The sequence below is a fragment of the Cupressus sempervirens genome, chromosome 3, assembly GCF_028749045.1.
Source record: "Cupressus sempervirens isolate cs-2001-9-10 chromosome 3, ASM2874904v1, whole genome shotgun sequence".
Lineage (NCBI taxonomy): Eukaryota > Viridiplantae > Streptophyta > Pinopsida > Cupressales > Cupressaceae > Cupressus > Cupressus sempervirens.
The window spans coordinates 746,156,597-746,169,122 of record NC_143120.1 but is presented as its reverse complement, the minus strand read 5'-3'; positions in this window follow the sequence as shown (position 1 = coordinate 746,169,122).

The window sequence follows — 12,526 nt, the reverse complement described above, 5'->3', positions numbered from 1 at the left end:
GTTGTTGACAACATGGGAGTTTGTTCCCTTCTAGCATGTTCCACCTTTTTGTGGAAGAGTGCTTAGTTGTCAACCTTATCTTCTACCACTTTCCAGCTTGTTCTACAAGCTTCCATGAGGCCTTTATATTCAAGCTCTCTCATTGTATTTTCATCAACTCATATTTCATTTTATTGTAAATACAATTTTCTTGTTCTGTAATATATTCTCTCTCAAGTTCGTTTAGGGTTTTTCCAAGCTCCACCTCTTCCTTCTTGGTTTCCCTTCGAGAGGTTATTTGCATGCAGGTGATCTTGGTGAGCTGTGGAGTTGGATTTTATCAACTCCTACATAACCTCCCACTTCCCACTTCAAGACTAATAAAGATCTACACTAACGCACTACCTCCCACTTGGATACTGATTCTATAGCAACGCTACTACTATTCAACCTCCCATTGGATTTTTGTATCCTAGACTTTAACATTCCTTGTAATATTTTTTGTCTTGAAGATCAAATGGAGTTGAACATAAATTTAGCTTCTTCCTTATTATTATCTTTGTAAACATATCCATTGGATTTATATTTATATGTATATTTTCTAGATTTAGTTTTCTATGATCCTAGACTAATCGAATAAAGTGATACCTCAAAGGTATGTGTTTGGCCTTAGAATGTAAGGCATAATTCTTTGCAAGATGAATGGGACTTTGGCTATCAGTAGAAAAGTAATTTTTAATTTTTTAATATCCAAACTCTTCCATGAAATTTTTTCATCCATATCATCTCCTTACTTGCCTTTTTAGCAGCAAAATAATATGCCTTTTTAGTGGACAAATAATTCACCTTCTGTAATTGATCAATCCAATTCACTAATATCTTACCAATACTATATACATATCATGTAGTGTTTTTTGGTATCAAAATACCCTACCAAATATAAGTCAATATAGTCTTGTAATCTAGTATTAGATCCCCTAAAGATTTTTTTTGGATGCACCTCTCAAATATATGATTATCCATTTGATTTCATTATAATGTTCAATTCTAGGATGACTCATATACCTCCTAAGTACTCCCATACCATGTTCAATATATAGTTTAGGACATAGAATGGTATGCACTAAACTACCTATAGATGAAGTTAAGGTACCTTTGATATTTCATTTTCCTCCTCTTGTGTCTCTAGACACATCTCCTTCATCGATTTCATATACCTAGGCAAAAGGGTGCTGACAAATTTTGCATTCAATATATAGAATCTTTGCAACACCTTTTCAACATAATTAATCTATGATAGAGTCATTATTTTATTGTTACTATCTCTCCAAATTTTCATACTGATGATTTTTTTTCTTCCCCCAAATCCTTAATAGTAAAAAAATGTGTTAATTATTGTTTTGACCCCTTAATGTGATCTATTTTAGACCCCACTACAAGAATATTATCAAAATATAAACATAAGATAATGTAGTTCTCATCATTCAACCTCTTAAATAAAATACAAGGGTATGAATGACACCAACTTTAGCCATGCTCAATCATAAAGTTGTCAAATTTAATATACCATTTTAAAGGTTCTTTCTTCAAGCCATATAAAATTTTCTTCAATCTACACACTAAATTAACATTACCTTTAATTTCAAATCCTTAGGGTTGTTCCATATATATTTCTTCTTCCAAATCACCATATAAAAGTTGTTTTAATATCAAATTGTTCTAGATTAAAATCTTCAGTAGCCATAGTACTTAAATCGATACAAATAGAAGTTATTTTAACAACAAGAGAAAATATCTCATCAGAATCAATGCCCTTTTTATTTACAAATACCTTTACATCTAAAATGGATTTAAAATGTTTTCTTACCCCCATTTTCCTGTCTTATCCTATAAACCTATTTATTTTGTAAATCCCTTTTACCTACAGGTGACTTACATAATGACCAAGTCTAGTTGTTCAGTAAGGAGCCCATTTCACCTATCATTGTAGACAACCAATAGAGCTTTTTATTTCACTACATAGCTTCATATATCCTTCTTGTTCACCAATATCTATAAATAAAATATAATACAAAGGGGATGAGAATGTTTCAAAAGGTCTATTTAGTCTTGTTAACTATCTAATATTCACTGGAGTTTGTGGTATTTTTATATTTGTTGTTGTTCTAGAGCATGCGGGACTAATGGAACAGGAAAAAAATCTTTTGGAGTATAATCCAACACTACATAATCATTTTCTTTCTTATCATGTTATTGTAATAGATGTTTGTATAAATCTTTTTCATTGAATATGACATTCTTGATTCTTACAATTTTACAATTTTTGAAATCCTAAAGTTGATAGCAAAATTCCTCAATGTCATATACAACAAATATATATATTTTTTGTTTATATTCTACCTTGGTTCTATTTTCCAACCATAATGTTTCTAATTGTGCTTAAGGTGTTTGATTTGGGATAAAAAGCCTCTCCTATTGAGACAGGATAAGTTCCAAAGCAAAATTAGGTTAGAGATAAATTTGAAAATTAGCAATTATGTGAAGGTAATTCACTAAGATAATAATATATCCAAATGTACTAGATAATTAAATAAATTACTTAAGATAGGAAATGGTATCAAAAAAATAAATAAATTATAGTTTAATTTTGGGATAAGGATATTTAAATCACTTAGGAAAATCTTTCAAACTTTGGATTAAGATTGATTGGTCAAGGTTATGATGATCAATTAGATTTATTAGAGGTTGGACTTGGTTTAATTAGGTATGATAAATTTGGCTTTAATTAGGATAGATCAAATTGATTTGATTATAGGTCCAATAAATATGTATAGTGGTAGTATGATACTCCTAAGTCCAAAGGTAAGGTACAAATGGTGTGAAAGGTTGATGGTCAAGTTGATATGGAAAGGTATGATAAAAGGTTTGATGATAATGTGAAATGATTGCTCAAATTTATTATTAGAAGATTAGAAGGTTGTAATTTAATAAATTTTTGTTAGATGGGTGTGATGAGGACATGAAATGTTTTGTCTAAATATAACTATTTTGCACTTGGAAAAAATTGGAGATGCAATTCCTAGTGGGAGGTGTTAAAAAGCATAGGAGTCGATCTGCAAGTGTAGATGTCAATTTATGAAAAGGTTTACCATTCTTTTAGAAAATGTCTTAGCATAAAAAGTAAAAATATAATTTCACAAGAACAATGGCCAAAAAGCACAAGCATAAAAGATAGGGATAAACACTGATATGGGTAGTGTTTATGTTGAATAATTTTTTTATTGATGTGGTTTTATGAAATGATTTGTTTACACATGCCAAACAAGATATCTTGTTTGATCAATCACTTTCACAACCTAGGACTAGTGAAGGATTGTATGGTGAATCCCTTGCAATAAAATAAAACCTCCAACCAAATAAAAAAATAGTTGGTAATAGTGGTTCCCCTCTGTGGCATTGAATTCTTAGGCATACCAAGTATCAAGCCTTAAAGACGCTTTATATCTCTAATTGTAAAGTACATGAGGGATGTCTTCAAGAAATGCATCTCACATACCCTACATCACCAAGTGTGGGATTTTGGCCTCTAAAATTATGCTATTAATTAATTCAATAAATATATTATGAGCATCATAAAACCACTAAAGGGTCTAACTAATCTACCAAGAGTGACTCATATACTCGAAGGTACACCTCATTTGAGTTGGGATTATACATCAAGCACTAATACCAACAAACTTGGCCAAAAATCCTTATCCTTGAATTTATATAACAAACCAAATCTTAATATTTCTTAAAATAATCCCTTAGGTGCTTGCTTGTTTTCATATCAGGGAAGACCTCTCTAGAAGAAAAGATAGAAAATAATTTTCTGTTACACCCAAGATCCGTTGGAAGGCAAGAGGAGAGGATGCTTCTTATTTTATTACTTTTCATAAAAAACAAGGTTTATAAGATAAACAAAATGGATACCTTGGAAGTTCTTTCACTCGCAATGGTATCACAAACACACCAAAAAATTGGTTAATTCAAACACAAAATCCTTATTATACTAGGTAAAATAATGCTAAAGAAGGCACACAAAATTAGAAAAATAAAATCTCCACCTTCATAACCCACTATCAATAATTTGGCATTTATCTTTGACAAACATGAAATGGGGTGCATAAAGGGTTAGTATTTAGGAGAAACTAGAAAAACCCAAAGAAAGATTAAATAGAAGTGGAAACATTGGTTGATAGGCACAAGATAAAACCTTGATCAATAGAAATATTAACTAACTAAAAAAAAAACAAAAAAAAAAAACAAAAAGCTACACTTTTGTATTTTAAGGATTTTTCAAATTATAGGCTTGTCTAGAATATAAACTAAAAATAAAATGTAAACCACATGTCAATATTGATTCACTTACAATTAGTAAAATAAAAACCTACAAATGAATTGTTATATAAAATTTAATCCATATAAAAAATATGAGAGAAAGGTGAGTGAAAATGGTGAAAATAATGACATTGCATTATAATCTAGTGAGGTTTCACTAAAAGTGCAATAAACTCCACAAAGCAAATGGGTTTTTGTTACAAGTGGATTCATTGATTCAAGGCAAAGGTGTTGATTAACATATATAGGTGCTATTGCATTTGGTACAACCATCATTCTAGGGGTTTAGTTTTTAGATTCACAAAAAACCCCAATAAAAAGAGAATAATCTTCAAATGGATGTGGGTCTTATGGGTCATTCCAAGATGTAAATGTTTTAAATCTTCAATTAGATAATACAAACAACACACAAAAATCAAACAGTTTCTAACTAATTCTAATTATACCTCTAATTGAGTGTAATGGAGGCACCCTATTACATTGATATTCTCATTTGATGGTTTCATATTTATATTATTTTCAAAAACATGATTAATTGATTCCCCAAATGATTTTCTAAAGTTACATGCATAAGCTAAGAATTATGAGATGTAATGTAGATGGATAATGATATGCAATCTAATAAATTTAAATGTAAATTTTAACCTAAAAATTGTTGGAAATATAGATGGAGTAACTGAGAGGGGGGGTGAATTAGTTACCACAAAAATAATTTCCAGATTCTTTAGATGTCAACAATAAAATTTTTGGACTTAGAAAACTAAATGTTGTTGTTACTCGGTAAACACACTAAAAATGTTGTAACTCGGTAAATCAGAGTCTGAATTACTTTTATCATATCTTAACTCATTAACAATAATTAATCTTGCAAGCATAAGAGAAATAACATGAACACATGAGACACTAGATTTAACGTGGAAAACCAATATGGGAAAAACCACCAATGTAACTAGTTACAGATTTTCACTCTTTTGAAGTGAGCCTTGTTAGGAGCCAACTTGGTTAAAGGTTACAAAACACACTATTAGGTGTGACCTTGTTAGAGGATTTAATCACCCTATTAGGAGTGGCCTTGTAAGAGGTCTTTAAAACAATTCAATGGAACTGTCACCCTATTAAAGGATTTACAACTGGCTATTAAACCAACTTTGTTAAGAGATTTTTGGATCACTACTACAATGGTAAGAAAGTAACAATGAAATGACCTAATTGAGATGTAATTGAATTGCTGATTACAGATCTCTATTCTGCTTCATACTTGATCCTTCCTGATCGAATGTTACTTTGCTTCTCCACAAGGATATCTGACCATCCTTCAAGTTCGCTCACACACTTTCCTTCTCAATCAATCAATACACTTGCACAGTACTGAAAATCACAACTTGGCTTTATATTTATATTGTTCAAATTGTCAAGTCGGCTCAATAGAAATTATAATGACCAATAATCATCACCATAGTTGGTTGGAATCAATACTTGAAATAATTAAAACTTCATATCCCAAATCAACAAAATCCTTTGATAGCCAACCCTGCTCGGTAAACACTGGTCTTGAAATGATCTCTTGTGTTAACCAATAGAAGCTTTATTAACACTGTGAACTTGCAAAATCCTTTGGCAAACGAGTGAACTCGGCAAAAACTAACTCTGACCAACTTTCCTTCATTAACCATGAGAACTCGATTAACACTACTTTCTGCAATAATTTCCTTCGACACTCGAGTGAGCTTGGTAGACACTATCTCCACAGAGTAATCTTTAGGAATGCTCGATAGACAAAGAAAATTATCTTGCTGACCAAGTGAGCTCGGTAAGCACTGACTAACAAATGATATGACATTTGTGTGACATCAAAGAAAACACACAATTAGTTAATTGTATCCAACAAAAAATGTCATGATGTCTAAGCTATGGAAATAAAATAAAATGTAACTACTAAGATTACAATAAGGATAATAATAATTCCATAATGATTTTGTCATAATGTAGAGAAAATTGGACATGGATTAAATGGATAAGGAGGGGGTCTTATTTATAGAGTTTTATGGAAAATGGATGGTTAGGATTCAAAATTAGAATTAAGGGATAAGATACATTTGGATTGATGATGTGGGAGCTAATTGTAAGCCATGCAGTCAAGGTGGTTGCTACAGTAAAATAATAAATTTCTCATGCATATCTAAGAAATGTTGAAAAGGATGGCTCATAAATGCTAAGTTAGAGACGAAGTAAAAGAATGGCCTCACTCAATATGTCTCACACATACTTGAGAATGGTCCAAGAAGATTTGGGGGGTGGGGGAATGTGCAAAAATGGTAAGAAACAATTTATAGAAGGTAGGTGGTTAAATTTAGGAGGTATTCTTGCACATGTATGAGAAAATTTAAAATTGGGGGGAAAAAATTAATTCTTGTAGGAATTACAAAATTCACATAATCAATCTAGGATTAATCAATGGACATGATTAGAGGTGGCAATGGTAAATATTACATTTAATTAATTAGGAATTACTTAGATCATAGAATTAAAACCAATGAAGAAATATCCAAATAAAAAAAATGTTTAAATATAGGTTAGGAGGAATAGTGTAATTATTTGATTAAAATTAACTACACCATTAAGCTAGAAAAGGATTATACACACATATGTATATCTATATATATATATGTATATGTAAGTATGTATATGTATATGTGTGTGTGCATCTATTTATGTGTGTGTGTGTGTCTCTCTCTCTCTATATATATATTATTGAGACAAGTAATTAATTGAATAGAAATTCAATTAGTTATAAGATCAAGTTAGTATGAATTTAATAAATTAAAAAAGGATAATTGTTCATGTCAAAAAGATGTAGTGTAGACAAATATGTACATAGTTTAGATATCGTCAACCAACAACCTTTCTCCAAGCGTGCTTGATAAGAACATACTATATTTTAAGGTTATTCATGTGAATTTTTATGTTTGATCAAAGAGTATAGATAAAAGACAATAATAATAGTAAGAAAGAGTATAGATCAAAGACAATAGCAATGCTCAGAAGAATAAAAAAAGAGAACTAAAGGAATATATAAGGAAATGACAATAGTAGCAGCTCTAAAAGAATGAAAAATTTATTACAAGGAGAATGTCATCTTGAAAGAAACAAAAAGAAGCATTAAAGAGTGGTATAAAATGACTCATGAGATCAAGTTATTACAGGCGGATATTGAAGATCAGACTATGTTAGGGGAATAATTTCATCAAGAACAAGAATTAAGAGAACAATAAATTGATCACAGAAAAGAGGAGGAAGTAACAATACAAAGATAGAAATTGGGATCAATATGGACAATAGTATGACAAACAGATTAGATCTAGACAGATCAAAGGAAAACAACAGTCCAAAATTTTGGGATGGAAAAAGTATGGTGAATAATAAAGATATGAATTAGCAAGTAAACTTGGCAATGGAAAACATAGAAGAGGAAATTATAAAGCTAGTAGAGTGTGTAGAAGACTAGGAAGAAGAATATATAATTCTATTAATAGATTTAGAACAATGGAGTAATATAACAATCAAGAAGAAAGCAAAGAAGAAAAGTTAAAAATTTTGGCAGACACCAATAGATAGAAAATATATCTTTGGTTTAAAATCTCCAAAGGACATGGATAAAATAGAGGAATATTTGGTTCCTCTAGGAGTAAAAGCTTTCCTAAAGGACCATGAAGAGACCATTAAGGTAGATGACAACACAAAGACAAAACAAATTGGTGAGTCATAGAATTGCAAAGAATTCAATGTACTAAAAGAAACAAGAAAAGGAAAGTTTAGAAAATGATATAGATACAGATGAGGAAGAAAATGAAATAACATAATTGATTATAAAAGATTTAATAGATGAGGAAGTAGATAAGGAAAAAACTACAAAAGAAAACAATAACCAAATAAGTATAGATAATTTGGATATTTCAATCAATTAGGAAGGATTTGGAACTCCAAAATGTGGCAAATCTAAAATGAAAAGAGGAAGAAAATCACTAAAGGAGTTAAGAGAAGTAGATGGCCAAGCCAAGGAGCGAAAAAAGATATTTGAGGTTCTTGAATCGGGGAAGGGGAAGAGCCTTCTCGAAGAATAATGAGGATCATTACATGGAATACTAGGGGCTTGAATGCCCCTAGTAAACAAAGAATGTTAAAGCATAATATAACACTATTTGAGTCAAACATAATTATGATACAAGAAATTAAGCTCAACAAAGAAGAAGGGGAGAAACTAGGGAAAAGACTAGGCAGATGGAATGTAGAAATGAAGGAATTAGTTGGAGCATCAGGAGGAATGGGAATAATTTAGAATACTAGAGCAGTTAGTATCAAAATTATAGTATCAAATAATAACTGGATGGGGAATGAGGTATCAAGAAATAAGTATAATCTCCAGTTCATTCTCATTAATGTTTATGGACCAATACAGATTACAAAAAAGCAAAAAGTTTGGGATGAAATAACAACATTCATGAGGTTAAATCCTGAGACAAACATGGTCATAAGAAGTGACTTCAATGCCATTCTAGACCTCAAAGAGAAATTTAGAGGTTCTTAGAGTTTATCAAGAGCCACAATAGAATTTAGAGAATGGGTCAGAGTTAATAAACTATTAGAAATACCTACCAACAATGGAGTATTCACATGGAATAACAAAAGAAAAGATTTCAGTTATATTGCGGAAAAATTGGATAGATTCTTTTTCAAAGGAGAGTTGGCAAAATTATATTTCTTAATCATAGCCTCCACATAGAAAATAGTAGGATTAGATCATTATCTAGTAAAAATTGAATTAATAGAATAAAAAATACCCAATAGGAATCCCTTTAAATGTGAAAAAATGTGGTTCTTAGATAAAAACATTCAAGGAAAATATTAAACAATGGTGGGATGAAGGCAAGTTTATAGGATCAAAGATGTATTGTTTTGTATCAAAACTTAAAATTCTTAAAGAAAACATATAAAAGTGGAACAAAACACATTTCAATAATATATTCCAAGATAAACTGAATAACGAAGATCTCAAAAGACTAAATAATGAAATTATAAAAAATGATACAGATAATGAAAAATTCAATGAAGAAAGGGTAAAAGCACAGATCTGTGTCACCGTTTGTGATATCAAAACCTGTTTTGGTCAAATTTCATTTCTCTATCAAAACTCAATTTTATTCAAAAACTAAAAATACCCTTTTATAGATCTTAGATTTAATATCATCATTATATAAATTTTTGAGTGTTTTGATTAGTTATCATATGTTAGAATTTCAAAATATTATAAGTCGATATTTCAACATTTTAGAAGATGTTCACTTAAAAAAGGAAAAAAAATAGTAAATCATACTAAAAAAACAAAAAAATTATACTTATCTCTAGAGGAGAGAGTCCTCTTCATGAATATGTAATTTTTTTTCAAGAAGGTGTAGATTTGATTGGGAAGTTTTGACGGGAGGAAAAAACTATTGGCTTTTGAGAAGGTCGAGCTTGAGTACTTATAACAAAGAAAATATAGATAAAAAATAATTATTTCTTTTTTTATGCACTAGATATACATGTCATCTATAAGATATTTTCAAATCAAAACAAAAAAAGATGATTTGCATTTTATTTTTTGACGGGAACTACACCCTATGTTTTTTATAGTTAAAAAAGGGACTTCAAAATAAAAGAAATGAATAAATTCTTACTCAAAAAAATTTAAAAAAATGATAGGCATAAATTTCATCCAATTCTACACATTTCATCAGTTTACATCATTTTCAAATTCTAAACACAAATACCATTTTTTTTGTCATTAATGTTGAACTGTCGCATTTTGATATCATGTTTCTTCATAAAAGGTGACACAGGTTTGTCCTTTTACCCAAAAAAGAACTACTAGCCAAACAAGAGGACATTCTAGCAAAAGAAGAAGTCTTTTGGAGAAAAAAATTGAGGGAAAAATGGTTAGCAGAAGGAGATAGAAACACAAAATTCTTTCATAATAAGACCGTACACAATAGATATCTTAAAACTATTACTCAAATTAAAGATAATAACTGTAGTATTATTGATAATCAAACAAAATAGCTCAAACCTTCATCACATACTATGAGGATCTATTAAATAACTATGACTCATCCAACTTGATGAAGCAAGAAATTATGTTAAAAAATATACCAAAAGTAATAACTGATAATGACAATTTGAAACTCAAAAAACCTTTTACAAAAGAAGAAATCAAAATAGCCCTCTTCAATCTAAGTTTAGATGAATCTTTGTGGCCTAATGATTTCCAAGCTTTTTTCTTTCAAAAATGCTAGAAAATCTTAGGAGAAGAATTATGGAAAGCAATTGAGGCAGCAAAAAATGGGGGATCAATTTTGACTGAAATTAATCATACTTTTCTAGCATTAATACCCAAAAAACTGTGATTGTGTTACCTTTAGACTTTCATCCCATAGCATTATGCAATACAATATATAAAATTTATTCCAAAGCAATAGAAAATAGAATTAAAACCTTGCTCCCAAGGATTATCTCAGAAGAACAAACTACATTTGTACCAGGCAGATCAATCCTTAATGGAATATCCATCATACAAGAAACTATATATTCAGTTGTTAAAAATAAAGAATCCTATATGTTTATGAAGTTAGATATACAAAAATCTTATCATGTAGTAGACTGGAGGTTTTTATGTAAATGCCTAGAAAAGTTTGGATTCTCTAGACAATGGATAAATGTAATCTTTAACTGCATATCTACTCCAAAAATCTCTCTGCTTATTAACGGTACTCTTGAAGGATTCTTCAAAATTTCAAGCAGTATCTGAGAAGGAGATCCATTATCACCTTTTCTTTTTATAATAATGACAGAAGCGTTTGGTAGAGCAATTTAAAAGGCACAAGGTGAAGGCTTAATTAAAGGCATTACTGTAACAAAGAATGTACCAAACACTACCCATCAACAATTTGCTGATGATACCATACTTTTAGGAATCAATACCAAGGAAGAAACCATAGCTTTAAAATAAATTATATTAGATTATACAGCAACATCAGGACAAAAGGTGAATGCAGAAAAAATGAAAATTTTCTTTTTAAACACCCCAAGAGACATAAAAGAATATATATGTAGTCAAATGGGATACAAAAAGAGTAACTTTCCATGCAAATACTTAGGGATATACTTAGAAAAAGGAGTTAGGAACAAAAAAGGTTTGGAAAACATCCTAGAAAGGATCAAAAAACAAAGTCTTGGAAAGGAAAATGATTGACTAAAGCTAGGAGAGTAACAAAAATTAAATCTGTTTTGTCAACTATTCCCACTTATCCTCTGTCTTGTCTTCCTGTACCTGCTATTGTTAATAAAAAGTTGGAAGGGAAACTTAGAAACTTTTTCTAGAGTGGAACAGAAGAGAAAAAGAAACAAGCACTAATAAAATGGGATAAGATATGCCAACCAAAGAATCAAGGAGGTTTGGGCATTAAAAATCTTAGCTAGAAAAATGAGGCATTAGGAGCAAAACTAGTATGGCATTTGTACAAGGAAAAAGATAAGAAATGGGAGAAAATACTTTATAACAAATATCCAAATCCACTATACCCTTCCTCTCTTTTTAGAATTAGAAATCCACTAGGTGGTTCAGTAAATTGGAATTTTATGATGAAGTGCATGCCTTTGGTCAGCAAATATCTAACTTGGGATTTAGGTAGAGGAGACGAGGCATTATTTTGGGAAGTTTCATGGGATGGCCAACCTCTGATCATTAACTTAGGAATATCCAGAAACAACATTAATGACTTAATTAACCTATGGGGACCCAAGGTTTCAGATGACAAAACCTTGGTAAGGATTAATGAGATAGAGACTTGGGCATGGAAATCTTTGGATAATGTAAATATACTGATAATAGATAAAACATCCTCAAAAATATCCTCAAGGGAAGACCGGTGATCCACAATAATCAAGAAGATAAACTTATATGGGGAGCATCTCAAGATGGAATATACAAAGTTAAGCTAGGATACAATCTTATAATTAACTCACAAAGGTGGGATACTATTTCTATCCCCTTGGATTTATGTTGGGATTCAATTTTCCTACTAAAGGAAGGTATCTTCCTCTGGGTTGCAATCTAAAATAAGATTCTAATAGC